This window comes from Electrophorus electricus, chromosome 1 (genome assembly GCF_041902795.1).
Source record: "Electrophorus electricus isolate QZ-2024a chromosome 1, ASM4190279v1, whole genome shotgun sequence".
Taxonomy (NCBI): Eukaryota; Metazoa; Chordata; class Actinopteri; order Gymnotiformes; family Gymnotidae; genus Electrophorus; species Electrophorus electricus.
Genome location: NC_137497.1, coordinates 20,053,721 through 20,070,612, shown reverse-complemented (window position 1 = coordinate 20,070,612; position 16,892 = coordinate 20,053,721). Strand labels below are relative to the sequence as shown.

General features: G+C 41.7%; 1 pseudogene across 1 annotated transcript in view; it reads left to right on the top strand.

The window, feature by feature from the left end:
• Nucleotides 1–16,892, top strand: part of LOC113569178 (NACHT, LRR and PYD domains-containing protein 3-like) — an 81,977-nt pseudogene that overhangs the window by 31,028 nt on the left and 34,057 nt on the right. Inside the window, exons 11-14 of the transcript XR_014123123.1 lie at nucleotides 173–343; nucleotides 2,479–2,649; nucleotides 6,348–6,521; nucleotides 12,176–12,349. The product of XR_014123123.1 is annotated as an NACHT, LRR and PYD domains-containing protein 3-like (transcript). The remainder of the gene's footprint in view (nucleotides 1–172; nucleotides 344–2,478; nucleotides 2,650–6,347; nucleotides 6,522–12,175; nucleotides 12,350–16,892) is intronic.

Here is a 16,892-nt window from a genome sequence, read left to right as displayed (position 1 = left end):
AGACACAGTACTGTTGAAATGTTGCTGTGTTTGTAAAATTAAAAGGCTGAAAATGTATCAGTGTGTCCCAGACCTTTCAAGCTCTTCTTTACATTTTTATTAGCAGTTCGGATCTTTTAATTCATCATCCTCTGACTGAACTACATTATTTACTGTATTTACTCTTTTACAGACTATCTGGCTGTGGTCTCACGGAAGAGTCTTGCAAATCTCTCACATCAGTTCTACAAACAGAAAACTCACTGAGAGAGCTGGAGATGAATAATAATGACCTGCAGAATTCAGGAGTGGAGCAGCTCTGTGCTGGACTGAAGAGTTCACACTGTAAACTGGAGATTCTCAGGTGAGTTTCTGTGACTATTTTTGAATGTAAATAAAGAGCCATTTTAAAAAGGTCAGTGTCAACTCCCTTATAGTACAGTATTAAACAAACATTGCCAGACAAGGCAATGCAAGGAAATATACACTTTTATATTATAAAGTTCTCTTCTCTAAACATTTCTAAATATAGTTTTCTGTTGAAACCTCACTGCATTTCATTAAATAACCACACTATGGAGACAAAGAGTTACATTTGTGATGCATGAGCAGCTATTCAAGTCTAGAAGAGAAATATAACATTGTAAAGAGGAGACACATAAGTCCTTGTCCACATGTACAGGTGTATTTATTACAATGCTGCTTCAACTAGGCGCTTTTGCATTTTGTCCACAAGCTGCATTTTTGGTAACCTGAGAGCAGAAATTTAGCAAAATGTCTTAGAGGATGAATATTTTCAGAAACTCCAACAGCTGTGTTGTTGTAAAATGAAGTGTTCTAATGTAAGATTTTCACTGAGTGATTTTATCTAGTTTATGTATGAAAACACTGTAAACATCAGTCATTCTAATCTCTCTGCAAATAAAAGCCCTTAAAATCTTAATTAAAACATTTAAAGCTGAACCATTGAGGTTCTGGGCACATTACAGGACTCTTTTACAATCACACGATTCCCTTGCATTTATGGGTGGGAGACTCTGTTCTCATTATGATCTACACGGTGTGTTCAACCCATGTTGAAATGAGCTGAACTCACAGCCATGCTGGAGGAAAGAACGCAACAAGTTAATATTCATTCAATAGAACTGAAAAGTTTATTGGTTATTCCTTAAGATAAACCTGTGATCTCTCTCCACGGGTGTTTTTATGAAACATGTAGCTGGCTAATATTAGTAACCTTAAGCTTGCCAAGTTACAGTATATTGTTGGTTACTACACCTAGATACCTCACACTAACGTCATATTAGCTTGACTTAGGAGTGAATGTTGGCTGCTAATTTTTCATCAAGCCAGAGACATCAAACTAAAATAGAACAGTGATGGTACAAGACGTCGACTCAGCAGAGAGAGAAACTGAGCAGACAGCTAACAGTAAACTCAGGACATCTGAACACAGTAGTGAGGAACAATGTTCAGCACTGGACGAGTGAACCTGTGGACTTAATTACAAGAGAGAAAGAAAGAGACAAACAAGACACAGTAATCAGGAGATTAGGAGGAGAGAAGTAGTGAAGTGTGTGTGTGTGTGTGTGTGTGTGTGTGTGTGTGTGTGTGTGTGTGTGTGTGTGTGTGTGTGTGTGTGTGTGTGTGTCACACTGCGTGCCTGATGTACTGTAATAAAGCTAATGAGGCTAATGTTAGCTTCCGTAAATCTAAGGAACTGGCTAGAATATAAAATACTCCTGCTTGTTCGTTTACAGTTAGTATAGAGAGACAGAAAACAACCAGGATGAAGAGAAAGAGTAATGCTATTGACATGGCAACCTTCTTTAGTAAGAAGACAGCAGAAGAGAGAAAAGACAGACGAGCTTGATGGTGAAAGCCTCCGGGATTCTCGGTGCACCACAGAGACAGAACTCAGGATCTCACTGGGAAAAGCAATGTCAGAGGAGAATGTTTCATGATCAGTGACTCATAGTGTGAGCACAGGAATGTAAACACTAGTAAAAGATTCTGCTCTCTGAATTCTGTTATTCCTCCATAATCACTCCTCAGTGTTTATTCCTCCATAATCACTACTCTGCATGTCTTCCAACAATATTTTCTGTTTGTATATTAATGTGTTTGTATTTGTGAAACATTGAATAACATCTATGTTGTTTTGTTTCCTGTTATGGTGTTAGGGGTGTGATATTTTGATATTTGGACTCTGATTATGGTAACTTCCATTCACTGACTTATGAACCAACCATCCATTATTTGGTCACCTGTCTTAGGTTGCTAATGAATGTTATTTGTCATGTCTTTGTCCATTCTGTCTTTGATGAAGACACGGTAGTGTTGAAATGTTGCTGTGTTTGTAAAATTAAAAGGCTGAAAATGTATCAGTGTGTTCCAGACCTTTCAAGCTCTTCTTTACATTTTTATTAGCAGTTCAGATCTTTTAATTCATCATCCTCTGACTGAACTACATTATTTACTGTATTTACTCTTTTACAGACTATCTGGCTGTGGTCTCACGGAAGAGTCTTGCAAATCTCTCACATCAGTTCTACAAACAGAAAACTCATTGAGAGAGCTGGAGATGAATAATAATGACCTGCAGAATTCAGGAGTGGAGCAGCTTTGTGCTGGACTGAAGAGTTCACACTGTAAACTGGAGATTCTTAGGTGAGTTTCTGGGCCTATTTTTGAATGTAAATAAAGACCCATTTTAAAAAGGTCAGTGTCAACTCCCTTATAGTACAGTATTAAACAAACATTGCTAGGCAATGCAATGCAAGGAAATGTACACTTTTATATTATATTATAAAGTTCTCTTCTTTAAATATTTCTAAATATAGTTTTCTGTGGAAACCTCACTGCATTTCATTAAATGACCACACTGTGGAGACAAAGAGTTAAATTTGTGATGCATGAGCAGATTTTCAAGTCTAGAAGAGAAATATAACATTGTAAAGAGGAGACACAAATAAGTCCTTGCCCACATGTACAGGTGTATTTATTACAGTGCTGCTTCAACTAGGCGCTTTGGCATTTTGTCCACAAGCTGCATTTTTGGTCACCTGAGTGCAGAAATTTTCCAAAATGTCTTACAATCACACATGATTCCCTTGTGTTTTTGGGTGTGAGACCCCATTCTCATTATGATTTACACGGTGTGCTCAACACATGTTGAGGTGAGCTGAACTGACAGCCGTGCTGGAGGAAAGAACTCCACTGAAAGAATCTCACTGTAGCTCCACAGATCTGCTGTAGTGTTGGTTGTGTCCACTCTCACTGTAGCCCCACAGATCTGCTGTAGTGTCAGCTGTGTCCACTCTCACTGTAGCCCCACAGGTCTGCTGTAGTGTCGGCTGTGTCCACTCTCACTGTAGCCCCACAGGTCTGCTGTAATGTCAGCTGTGTCCACTCTCACTGTAGCCCCAAAAAGGGCTGCTGACTTGTTTAGTTGGGGTTTTTTTTGTGTTAATGTAAATGGTCGATTTTACTGAATAAATTAGTTGTGTGAAGTAGCGATATTGTGAGTTGAAGTTCTGATCCAACTGAAACAACATGTGAACGGTCCTCTTCTCCCCAGTATTTTACTGCACACATACAGTCCATGAAGGACAAACTCCAGGGACACATTTCATGTCAACAGCAGACATGAGATAGTTGCCTCACACACACTTAACTGACTGATGGGGTCTGCCTCACACACACCTGACTGACTGATGGAGTCCCTGACTCAGCTATTGAGCCTCTGTGATTCTCGGTGCACCACAAAGACAGAACTCAGGACCTCACTGGGTAAAGCAAAGGCAGAGGAGAATGTTTCATGTTCAGTGACTCATAGTGTGAGCACAGGAATGTAAACACTAGTAAAAGATTATGCTGTCTGCATTCTGTCCAATCAATACTGCAGTGTTCATTCCTCCATAATCACTACTGCGGTGTTTATTCCTCCATAATCACTACTGCGGTGTTCATTCAAGTTCAAGTTCAAGTTTGGTTTATTCGTCACATACATAGTCATACACAGTATAACTCGCAGTGAAATGGTGGTGAGTGCTCTGTCCAAATTGAGGAAAGGAAACAGGGGTGCATAGAGAAAAATGTATATATGTAAGATAAATATATATACTCTATGTATGTACAAAATATATTAACAACGTATGTACAATATATGTATATTATGATTATATACACAATGTACAATGTATATGTTGGGTATATATGTACACAATCTACAGAATGTACAGTGCAGGTGTAATATGGTTGGGTATATATGTACACAATCTACAGAATGTACAGATCCATTTTGTATAATAACATATCTACAGTTGTTGTGTAACAAGGTAATTGAGTATAAATCGATATATACAGGTGTACAGATATACAGTTATGTTACATGGTGGTGGTGGTCCCCACAGTTTATCAGTTTCCCTGATTCAGGGCCCGAATGGCCTGTGGGAAGAAGCTCCTCTTCAGCCTCTCTGTCTTGGTCTTCAGGGAGCGGAAGCGCCTCCCTGACCTCAACAGAGAGAAGAGTCTATTGTTGGGATGGGTGGGGTCCTTCACAATTTTCCTGGCCTTGGTCTGGCACTGCTTGTAGTAGATGGTCTGCAGGTCAGGAAGTTCCGTGTGAGTGATGCGCTCTGCTGAACGCACTACCCTTTGGAGTGCTTGTCTGTCCTGCTTGGTGCTATTCCCAAACCAGACTGTGATGTTCCCTGAGAGGATGCTCTCGATAGTGCAGGTGTAGAAGTTCCGCAGTACCTTGGAGGGCAGTCTGAAGTCTCTTAGGCGTCTGAGGTGGTAAAGACGCTGACGAGCCTTCTTTGCCAGGGAGTTGGTATGGCGGGACCAGGAAAAGTCCTACGAGATGTGAACACTAAGGTACCTGAAACTATCTACTCTCTCCACCGTGGTTCCACTGATCCTCACAGGTTGGTAGTGCCGCACCTGCTTCTTGCTGCAATCCACGAACAGCTCCTATGTCTTACTGATGTTTAGGAGGAGATTATTTTCCTGGCACCAGTTTTCCAGGTGTTTAATCTCCTCCAGGTAGGCCCTCTCGTCGTTGTCCGAGATCAGACCCACGACAACGGTGTCGTCAGCAAACTTGACAATGATGTTAGAGCTGGAAGTGGCTGTGCAGTCGTAGGTGTACAGTGAGTAGAGCAGGAGGCTTCGGACACACCCTGAGGAGCTCCAGTGCTGAGGATGAGGGTGGATGAGGCGCAGTTGCCCACCCGTACTGATTGTGGTCTGTCTGTTAGGAAGTTGGAGATCCAGTCGCACAGGGATGTATGCAGTCCTAGATCTCCCAACTTAGTAGTGAGTAGGGAGGGGATGATGGTGTTAAATACTGAACTGTAGTCGACAAATAGCATTTTAACATAATTTCCCCTCCCTTCGTCCAGGTGAGTCAGTGTAGTGTGGAGCAGATGTGCAATTGCATCGTCAGTGGAGCGGTTGTGGCGGTATGCAAACTGCAGTGGGTCCATGGAGGCTGGCAGTGAAGATGTGATGAAGTCTCTGACTAGCTTTTCAAAGTACTTCATCACGACGGATGTGAGGGCGACAGGGCGGTAGTCATTGAGGTCGGAGGGTCGAGGTTTCTTCGGGACGGGGACGATGGTGGATCGCTTGAAGCTGGACGGGACGATACCGAGCGTCAGGGAGAGATTGAAGATGTCGGTGAATACCGGGGCTAGCTGATCTGCGCAGGCTTTGAGGACCCTCCCGCAGATACCGTCTGGTCCCATCGCCTTCCTGGTATTCACCCTTTTAAACACTCTCCTCACGTCACTCTCCGTGATGATGAGAGGGCGCTGTTCTATGGTGGGCCCCACGCATGTGCCATTGGCTGCGTCGATAGTGCCATTCTTCCATAATCAATACTGCAGTGTTTATTCCTCCATAATCACTACTGCAGTGTTTATTCCTCCATAATCACTACTCTGCATGTCTTCCAACAATATTTTCTGTTTGTATATTGGTGTATTTGTATTTGTGAAACATTGAATGAGATCTATGTTGTTCTGTTTCCTGTTATGCTGTTAGGGGTGGGATATTTTTGATATTTGGACTCTGATTATGGTAACTGCCATTCACTGACTTATGAACCAACCATCCATTATTTGGTCACCTGTCTTAGGTTGCTAATGAATGTTATTTGTCATGTCTTTGTCCATTTTGTCTTTGATGAAGACACGGTAATGTTGAAATGTTGCTGTGTTTGTGAAATTAAAAGGCTGAAACTGTATCAGTGTGTTCCAGACCTTTCAAGCTCTTCTTTACATTTTTATTAGCAGTTCAGATCTTTTAATTCATCATCCTCTGACTGAACTACATTATTTACTGTATTTACTCTTTTACAGACTATCTGGCTGTGGTCTCACTGAAGAGTCTTGCAAATCTCTCACATCAGTTCTACAAACAGAAAACTCCTCACTGAGAGAGCTGGAGATGAATAATAATGACCTGCAGAATTCAGGAGTGGAGCAGCTCTGTGCTGGACTGAAGAGTTCACACTGTAAACTGGAGATTCTCAGGTGAGTTTCTGTGACTATTTTTGAATGTAAATAAAGAGGCATTTTAAAAAGGTCAGTGTCAACTCCCTTATAGTACAGTATTAAACAAACATTGCCAGGCAAGGCAATGCAAGGAAATGTACACTTTTATATTATATTATAAAGTTGTCTTCTTTAAATATTTCTAAATAGTTTTCTGTTGAAACCTCACTGCATTTCATTAAATGACCACACTGTAGAGACAAAGAGTTACATTTGTGATGCATGGGCAGATTTTCAAGTCTAGAAGAGAAATATAACATTGTAAAGAGGAGACCCAGATGAGTCCTTGTCCACATGTACAGGTGTATTTATTACAATGCTGCTTCAACTAGGCACTTTGGCATTTTGTCCACAAGCTGCAATTTTGGTCACCTGACCGCAGACATTTTGCGAAATGTCTTACAGGATGAATATATTTAGAAACTCCAACAACTGTGTTGTAAAATGAAGTGTTCTAATGTAAGCATTTCAGTGAGTGATTTTATCTAGTTTATGTATGAAAACACTGTAAACATCAGTCATTCTAATCTCTCTGCAAATACAAGCCAGGATGAAGAGAAAGAGTAATGCTATTGCCATGGCAACCTTCTTTAGTAAGAAGACAGCATGAGAGAGAAAAGACAGAAGAACTTGATGGTGAAAGTGTCCAGGGGGAGAACATGGAAGAGAGTGAACACAGCAGACAGAGACAGAAGAGCCAGCTGTGTCCACTCTCACTGTAGCCCCACAGGTCTGCTGTAGTGTCAGCTGTGTCCACTCTCACTGTAGCCCCACAGGTCTGCTGTAGTGTCAGCTGTGTCCACTCTCACTGTAGCCCCACAGGTCTGCTGTAGTGTCAGCTGTGTCCACTCTCACTGTAGCCCCACAGCTCTGCTGTAGTGTCAGCTGTGTCCACTCTCACTGTAGCCTCACTGTAGCCCCACAGCTCTGCTGTAGTGTCAGCTGTGTCCACTCACAGCTGTTGGTTACTACACCTAGATACCTCACGCTAACGTCATATTAGCTTGACTTAGGAGTGAATGTTGGCTGCTAATTTTTTCATCAAGCCAGAGACATCAAACTAAAATAGAACAGTGATGGTAGAAGACGTGGAGTCAGCAGAGAGAGAAACTGAGCAGACAGCTGACAGTAAACTCAGGACATCTGAACACAGTAGTGAGGAACAATGTTCAGCACTGGACGAGTGAACCTGTGGACTTAATTACAAGAGAGAAAGAAAGACACACAAGACACAGTAATCAATAATCAGGAGATTAGGAGGAGAGAAGGAGTGAAGTGTGTGTGTGTGTGTGTGTGTGTGTGTGTATGTGGTGCATAGCATGTGTGGTGTTTTGTATTACATCAGAACTTTAGATCAGACATTTCTGCACCCATAATTCATCATTTGATACTACATTATTCAGATACACTGAGAATTATAACCACACGTAGAAATATAACCAAACGTCGAATTATAATCGCATGTAGAATTCTAACCAAATGTAGCAATATAACTCCATGTAGAAATATAACCACACAGAATTAAACCAGACCTCGCACTGTTTAGTTCAGGGCCAATATGACTACTGTTTATACACAGTAAACCAGACCTCACACTGTTTAGTTCACGGCCAATATAACTACTGTTTATACACAGTAAACCAGACCTCACACTGTTTAGTTCAGGGCCAATATGACTACTGTTTATACACAGTAAACCAGACCTCACACTGTTTAGTTCAGAGCCAATATGACTACTGTATGTACACAGTAAACCAGACCACACACTGTTTAGTTCAGGGCCAATATGACTACTGTTTGAAATCTTATTTATTACACAGATTGACACAAGTATGTTTCATTTACTGTTTATAATGCTTCACCTCAATTGAAACGTGTGTGAGGGAGAGACAGAATTATTAATTGTGTGTGTTTGTGTGTGTGTGTGTGTTTGTGTGTGTGTGTGAGAGAGAGAGAGAAACACAACTATTATCTGTGTGTGTGTGTGTGTGTGTGTGTGTGTGAGAGAGAGAGAAATAGAGAGAGAGACGGAGAGAGACAGATCTATTATTTGTAAGTGTGAGACAGAACTATTATCTGTGAGTTTGTGTGTGTGTGAAATAAAGAGAGAGAGAGAGACAGACAGATCTATTTGTGTGTGTTAGAGAGGCAGAACTATTATCTGTGTGTGACCACCACTGTTGGAATGTGTTCCTCACTGGACCCCTTGCTGTGCTCCTTGTCTTTCTGCTTCCTCCATACAGGAGAACAAACACTGACCACAGAAAATACTTAAAACCACAAGATGTCTGGAGGGCTCAGAAGTTCAGAAACAATAGTGAAGGTGTTTTGCAGGGAAAAGATATAAAATACAACTAGTGGGAGAGTCAAGGCACTGTTCTGTTTAAAAAAAAAAAAAAAAAAAGGAAAAAATGTGTAAAACTCTTATTTAATGCATTGTTCATAGCAACACTCTAATACAATGGTTATGCTACAGTTTTAATATGTGTCCAAGCTACATCCCACACAATATAGTAACATGGCCGTCTTTAGGGTTCACAAATTATGAAGAAAATCATCAGTTTTATCTTACAGTGTTTGATAAATGGTAAAGGAGTGTTGGAGGCAGCCATCTTCAGTTGCTGGTTATTTCAGCTGCAGATGATTAGAGAGAGATACCAACCTTTATACATCTCTGTTATGTGCCAGTGTAGGGGGAGAGACCACAACAGACACTTTATTCTGAGCACAAACCATTATTACAAAAAAGTAATAGAGATCTACAAACATGCCATCTGTCTCTATGGGGAGTATAAGACAGAATAAAAACCAAATCCAACACCTGCTCCACCCCAAACCTGTCTTCATTAAACATAAACCAGAAGAGGGAAAAGAAAATACAGTAGTAGATGTAACAAGTTCAAATCCACTCAGTGAATGTACAGTAATCTTCTACACCCACAATATTTTATGTTGATACACACAGCCACACAATAGACTACACTACCCAACACTGGCACAATGACCTGGGGGAGTTGTTCTAGGACAGAGCCAACTCTGGAAACTGAAGGTACAAATCTGTGTTCTATTAGCATGCCTGTGTTCAGTTTGTCTATTAAATGTTATCAGGCTGCAGTTATGGAGTGTTTGTAGTTTCACTGTAACTGTAGTGTGGTAGCAGCAGGGTGTGTTTGGGTGTGTGTAGGGCACCAGAATGGTCAGAAACAGTATTATAACACCATTATATGTAGTGAAGATAATGTTCCTAATATTTTTCTCAACTAAAACTGGGAGCACACGAAACAGCAGAAAACAATTTGGTCTAGAAATACAGTAATAACCTTGTGATTGTTGTCCTTGTGTTTTTAGGAAGTCTATGTTGACGTATTAAAAAATGTCAAAAGGTACAATAAAAACACTCCACAAATTTTTTAAATTGTACCATTTGAAAAAAAAAATGAAGGTAGTAATAACATGAATATCCAAGAAGCACTTGTATCCAGCAGTAACAGGAATATGAGTGATCAGGTTCTCATTTTGAGTGACAGTAATTTTATCCAATCAAATATGTGGTAGGACGGCCGGGGCAGCAGAATATTGAATGACGTCATTACAGTGGCCAATAGCATCAGAGGAGCTGTTTTAACTTACTGAGGTGAAGAGAACTGTAGTGGATCATGAAAATGACAGAAAATCTCAAACTGGAATTGGAGGATATTTGCTGCTATGGTGATTTCCAAGAGAAAAGGAAAATACCAGAAAGGGACAGACAAAAAGTAAAAGTAGATGGACTAAGACAGACAGACAAAGCCTGTATGAGTTTTTCACTCAATCTCTGATCGTCATTCATGGTTAACAGCTAACTAGCTAATGTTAGCAAAGAAAGTCTAGCTATGTTGATTTGTTTAGTTGTTTACTGTTCAGCACAGATATCTGACCAGCTAACAGTCTCAACAATTTGACCAAACTGTCAATAAGCAAGATTGGACTTCTTGTCTTTGCAACAATCAAGTTACAGTCTTTAGGAGAAATGCGGTTGGATCTTCACGTAGTTGAGAGCAGGAGGGAGGAGGGTGAGGGTGTGACGGGAGATTTGACGGGGATGTGATTTATAACATCTGGTGTTCATGAACTACAGCTGTGTATTAATCAGTCAGGTCCCCTACATCAGTATAAACACATTTAAATCTTGTAGCTAGGTTACAGGTGGTTACTAGGTTACAGGTGGTTACTAGGTTACAACCGCGATCACGCTATCCGCGCTTTAGCGATTCACGGTCAAGTCGTCCGCGCTTTAAATTATGCGCCTATATGCGCGATTTTACGGTATTTCGCTGTATTTTTAAGAGCTTCGATGGACTTGCACGTTTACTACATTTAAAAGTACAAAATACAGTTTACTTGATTGAACTAGTTAAATTGCATAATTACATTAAACACAATTGGTAATATATTTACACAGCTTAATAAGCATTGTGGAAAATGCTTTTTCTACATAATGTTTCTCAGAAGGTTATTATAGAGCTTGACTGCCAGCTGAAACAGGGGTTATCACTAGTGAAATGTGGCAAATGTGCAGGGCAGGAGAACTCCAGGGCTGAAATATTCCACTGCCAATTGAATGGTGGCCCTTGGCCATCACCAGATCATTAATAAATCTATATTGAAGTTTTACATATTTTTCTGAATTTTAACAAAATGCAAAAACAGTTCCACTACCACATGTGAGTAGAAGCCCTTGACTATTAGCAGAGTAAGTTTGGACACTCACTGTACAATGTCTTCATAAATCCATATTAAAGTCAAACTACCTTTAGGCAAAATAATGCACTCATTTTGTATAGACTGAATTTGCAGAGTATCAGCAGAGTAAGTTTGGACAGATTTCACTCTACTATTTTTCATAAACTCCTATTAAAATAATAATACCTTTGGGTGAATTCATGTTTCATTCAGGTTGATTTTGGATATCTATTTCTCAGAAATGTCCTATAAAGCCAAGACAGTTCCATGACCACATAAGAGTACATTTATATTTACTTTTACAGCATTTGGCAGATGCTTTTATCCAGAGTGACTTACATTGTAATATTTAGTGTATCTACTGTAGACTATATTGTATTGTCAGTTGTATCTACTTGCAGTCTAGCTATCTGTAATCTTGAGGACACTTGTGAAAGTCTGGCATCAGCTTTGCAACTTCCAAAAAAAGTATGCATCGCTTAGGATTCTTAGACTTTATCTCTGAGTCACAGGTCCAGAAATGTGACAGTGTTTTTACTCCTGTTATCACAGCCAGATGTAGAATTCTGCCAAGATTTTACTGGCATCATCTCATACAGTCTGACATGTAACAGTCTAATAAGACCACTGAAATCACACAGTGTAAGTCCAGCTTTGGGGTTCTTCTGATGTAGGTTAATAGTGCACTAGAGTTCTGAAGGGCTGAATAAAAATAAGAGCAAAAATAAACACAGACAGCAGCGATCTGGAGAAGAGTGAACAAAACCATCTGCCATGGAGGACGCCGGAGAGAGATGAGAGTGGAGGAACCTCCACTACAGTTACCAGCCTCTCTAGCTGCCCCATGCAGGCTGCTCTGGAAGTGCATCTCACTCTCTGTCTCTCTCTACCTGTTTCCCTCCTTTCTGCAGACTGTCTGGTTGTTTGGTCACAGAGGAAGGCTGTTCTTCTCTGGCTTCAGCTCTGAGGTCAAACCCCTCCCACCTGAAAGAACTGGACCTGACGTACAACCACCCAGGAGAGTCAGGAGTGAAGCTGCTCTCTGCTAGACTGGAGGATCCCCACTGCAGACTGGACACTCTCAGGTATGGAACGTTAGTGTGTGCATGCGTATGTGGGTTTGTTTGTGTGTGCTTACGTGTATGTGTGTGGGTGTGTGTGTGTGTGTGTGTGTGTGTGTGTGCGTGCGTATGTGTTTCTGTGTTGGTGTCTGTGTGTGTTTATGAAAGAGTGAGAATGAGAAAATACTGAAAACTGAGTCTTCCATTCCTGAGTAGTGCCGTTCCCATATCATACTGTGGAATTCACTCTCCATCATTCTCCTGTAGGAACTGCTGAGTTTTAGTTGACATGCTACATTTCCTCAGCCTCCTCAGGAAGTACAGATGCTGTTCTGTCAGGAGTTTATAAACTCTGTTCCATTTTTTGAGGTTAGTTGTAATTCATTTATGAACCACAGGGTGTCAGTAGCAGCGAGTCGGTTTCTGTGTGTAGCGATCGTAGAGTGAGAGAATACAACTCCAAGAGTTCTAGTTATTGTAGTTATTATAGTTATTGTAGTTATTATAGCCGTGCTAATGCAGTTGTCTGCGTACATCTCATACCTTTTGAAAACATTGTGGTTGTGTGTAGTTTATTGTATTGTTATTTGTAATCACAGATCATTATTTGGTGGATAATGTTATTCTCTGTGAAGTTTGCTGCATTGTGTTTTGTGTATATCGGTACTTGTTGTGGCTGGCTTGTTGTTGATTTGTCTTTCATGTGATTCAGTTTCACGTTTCCTCCTGTTGTCAATAAAACTGTGAACAAGAGCTGAACATTTTCAGAGTTCTGATGTCAGGAGAGTGTTAACCTGCAGGTCATGCTGGGTATCGTACATAAGCAGAGGACACAGCAGATACTGTTGGGATTTCTTTATGATGTGGTGTTTGTTGTAGGTCCAGGTGAGGTCCTCACTGATGTGGGGTGTGTGTTGTAGGTCCAGGTGAGGTCCTCACTGATGTGGGGTGTGTGTGTTGTAGGTCCAGGTGAGGTCCTCACTGATGTGGTGTGTGTGTGTTGTAGGTCCAGGTGAGGTCCTCACTGATGTGGGGTGTGTGTTGTAGGTCCAGGTGAGGTCTTCACTGATGTGGGGTGTGTGTGTTGTAGGTCCAGGTGAGGTCTTCACTGATGTGGGGTGTGTGTGTTGTAGGTCCAGGTGAGGTCCTCACTGATGTGGGGTGTGTGTGTTGTAGGTCCAGGTGAGGTCCTCACTGATGTGGGGTGTGTGTGTTGTAGGACCAGGTGATGTCCTCACTGATGTGGGGTGTGTTGTAGGTCCAGGTGAGGTCCTCACTGATGTGAACTCCAGGAAGGTGAAGGAGTTCACCTACATCTCTCCTGTCTGTAGTGGTGTGTGCTGTTGCTTCTCCTTCCTCCTTGGGTCAACAATCATCTTGGTCTTGTCTGCATTCAGGGAGAGATTGTTGTCATGACACCATGTCACCATATCTGTCACCTCCCTCCTGTATGCTGTCTCATCCAGTGATCAGTCAAACCAGTTTGATGATGCTGGTGTTATACTGGGTGGCCACACAGTCCTGGGGGGTCCCAGTGTTCTCAGTCCTTGTGCTGGATGTACATTGCCAGTTCTGACTGACTGATTCTGTCTGTTAGAAAGTTCAGCCCCATTTACAGAAGGAGGGTGTGAGTCCAGTGGTGAGTGTTTCAGTCAGTTTGGTTGGGGTGACTGTGTTGACTGCTGAGCTGTAATCAGTGAACAGCACTGGAACATAACTGTCCATGTCCTCCAGATGTGTGAGAGACGTGTGGATGTCAGTGCTGACAGTGTCCTCGGTGCACTGGTTCTGGTGGGCTGTAAACTGGTGGGGTCCTCTGGACAATAACGGACATTACAGTAGTAAGAATATAGACAATAAGGAGCAGAATAAGTAGTGAGATGGAGAAAAATAAATAAAGAAATATGGAACAATAAGCAATTAATGTCTAGTGTGGTTTTCTAGAAGTCCTTGTCTGGTCCCGACGGTGTGCACATGACCGAAACTCTTCCTGTATGAGATCATCCATGAAGGGCAGCGGGGAAGTAGCTGTGTGGGGTGGAGGGATTAGCCATGGCAGCTGAGACAGTAACGTCATGACATCAGGGGTAGGTGAACCTCAGCAGACAGAGAGACTAGATTATTAGACATGTCCAGGTAGAGGGTGTGTAAAGTAGGAAACTATGATGTGCAAAGATGGACTTTGGCAGATGTAGCTGTGGCAGCACAACTAAAAGGAACCACAGGCATGATCAACACTCCGCCGCTCTCAGTCAACAAACTAGAGAGACAAAAGAGAGGTGAAGTGACAACATCATCACATCCCAGTTTACCAGAACTCTCAATGCCCAGAACGATGTGTGTGTCTGAAATGGAGAGAGAGAGCGAGAACTATTATCTTTGTGTGTTTGTGTGAGAGAGAGACAGAACTATTATCTGTGTGTGTGTGTGTGTGTGAGAGAGAGAGAGAGAGAGAGAGAGAGAGAGAGAGAGAGAGAATTATTATCTGTGTGAGACATAGAGAGACAGAACTATTATCTGTGCGAGACAGAGAGAGAAAGAGCTACAGAACTATTATCTGTGTGTGAGACAGAGAGAGAGAGAGAGCGAGAGAGAGCGACAGAACTATTATCTGTGTGTGAGACAGAGAGAGACAACTATTATCTGTGTGTGAGACAGAACTTTTCTGTGTGTGAGAGAGAGAGAGAGAGAGACAGAACTATTATCTCTGTGTGTGTGAGAGAGAGAAACAGAACTGTTATCTGTGTGAGAGAGAGAGAGAGAGAGAGAGCGACAGAACTATTATCTGTGTGTGGAACACAGAGAGAGAGAGAGAGAGAGAGAGAAAGAGAGAGAGACCAAACGATTACCTGTGTGAGAGAGAGAGAAAGAGAGAGAGAGAGAACTAATAACTGTGTGTGTGAGAGAGAGAGAACTAATAACTGTGTGTGTGTGTGAGAGAGAGAGACAGAAATATTATCTGTGTGAGAGAGAGAGAGAGAGACAGAAATAAAATCTGTGAGAGAGAGAGAGAGAGAGAGAGAGAGAGAGAGAGAGACAGAACTATTATCTGTGAGAGAGAGAGAGAGAGAGACAGAACTATTCTCTGTGAGAGAGAGAGAGAGACAGAACTATTATCTGTGTGTGTGTGTGAGAGAGAGAGAGAGAAAGAGAGAGAGAGACAGAACTATTTTCCGTGTGAGAGAGAGAGAGCGAGATACAGAACTATTTTCCGTGTGAGATAGAGAGAGAGAGACAGAACTATTTTCCGTGTGAGAGAGAGAGAGAGACAGAACTATTTTCCGTGTGAGATAGAGAGAGAGAGACAGAACTATTTTCCGTGTGAGAGAGAGAGAGAGACAGAACTATTATCTGTGTGTGAGAGAGAGAGAGACAGAACTATTATCCGTGTGAGAGAGAGAGAGAGAACTATTATCTGTGTGTGTGTGTGTGTGTGTGAGAGAGAGAGAGAGAGACAGAACTATTATCCGTGTGAGAGAGAGAGAGAGCGAGACAGAACTATTTTCCGTGAGAGAGAGAGAGCGAGAGACAGAACTATTTTCCGTGTGAGAGAGAGAGAGAGAGAGACAGAACTATTTTCCGTGTGAGAGAGAGACAGAACTATTATCTGTGTGTGAGAGAGAGAGAGACAGAACTATTATCCGTGTGAGAGAGAGAGAGATAGAACTATTATCTTTGTGTGTGAGAGAGAGAGAGAGAGAGAGAGACAGAACTATTATCTGTGTGAGCCCGAGAGAGAGAGAGAGAGACAGAACTATTATCCGTGTGAGAGAGAGAGAGAGAGAGACAGAACTATTATCCGTGTGAGAGAGAGAGAGAGAGACAGAACTATTATCTGTGTGTTTGTGAGAGAGAGAGAGAGACAGATAATTATTTTCCGTGTGAGAGAGAGAGAGAGAACTATTATCTGTGTGTGTGTGAGAGAGAGAGAGAGAGAGAGAGACAGAACTATTATCTGTGTGTGTGTGAGGGAGAGAGAGAGACAGTACTATTATCTGAAAGAGAGAGTGACATAACTATTATCTGTGTGTGTGTGAGAGAGAGAGAAAGCGAGAGAGAGACAGAACTATTATCTCTGTGAGAGAGAGAGAGAGAGAGACAGAACTATTATCTGTGTGTGTGTGAGAGAGAGAGAGACAGAACTATTATCTGTGTGTGAGAGAGAGAGAGACAGAACTATTATCTGTGTGTGTGTGAGAGAGAGAGAGAGACAGAACTATTATCTGTGTGAGCCCGAGAGAGAGAGAGAGCGACAGAACTATTATCTGTGAGAGAGAGAGAGAGACAGAACTATTATCCGTGTGAGAGAGAGAGAGACAGAACTATTATCTGTGTGTGTGTGAGAGAGAGACAGAACTATTATCTGTGTGTGAGAGACAGAGAGACAGAACTATTATCTGTGTGTGTGTGAGAGAGAGAGACAGAACTATTATCTGTGAGACAGAGAGAGAGAGAGAGCTAGACAGAACTATTATCTGTGTGTGTGTTTGTGTGTGTGTGAGAGAGAGAGAGAGAGAGACAGAACTATTATCTGTGTGTGAGAGAGAGAGAGAGAGACAGAACTATT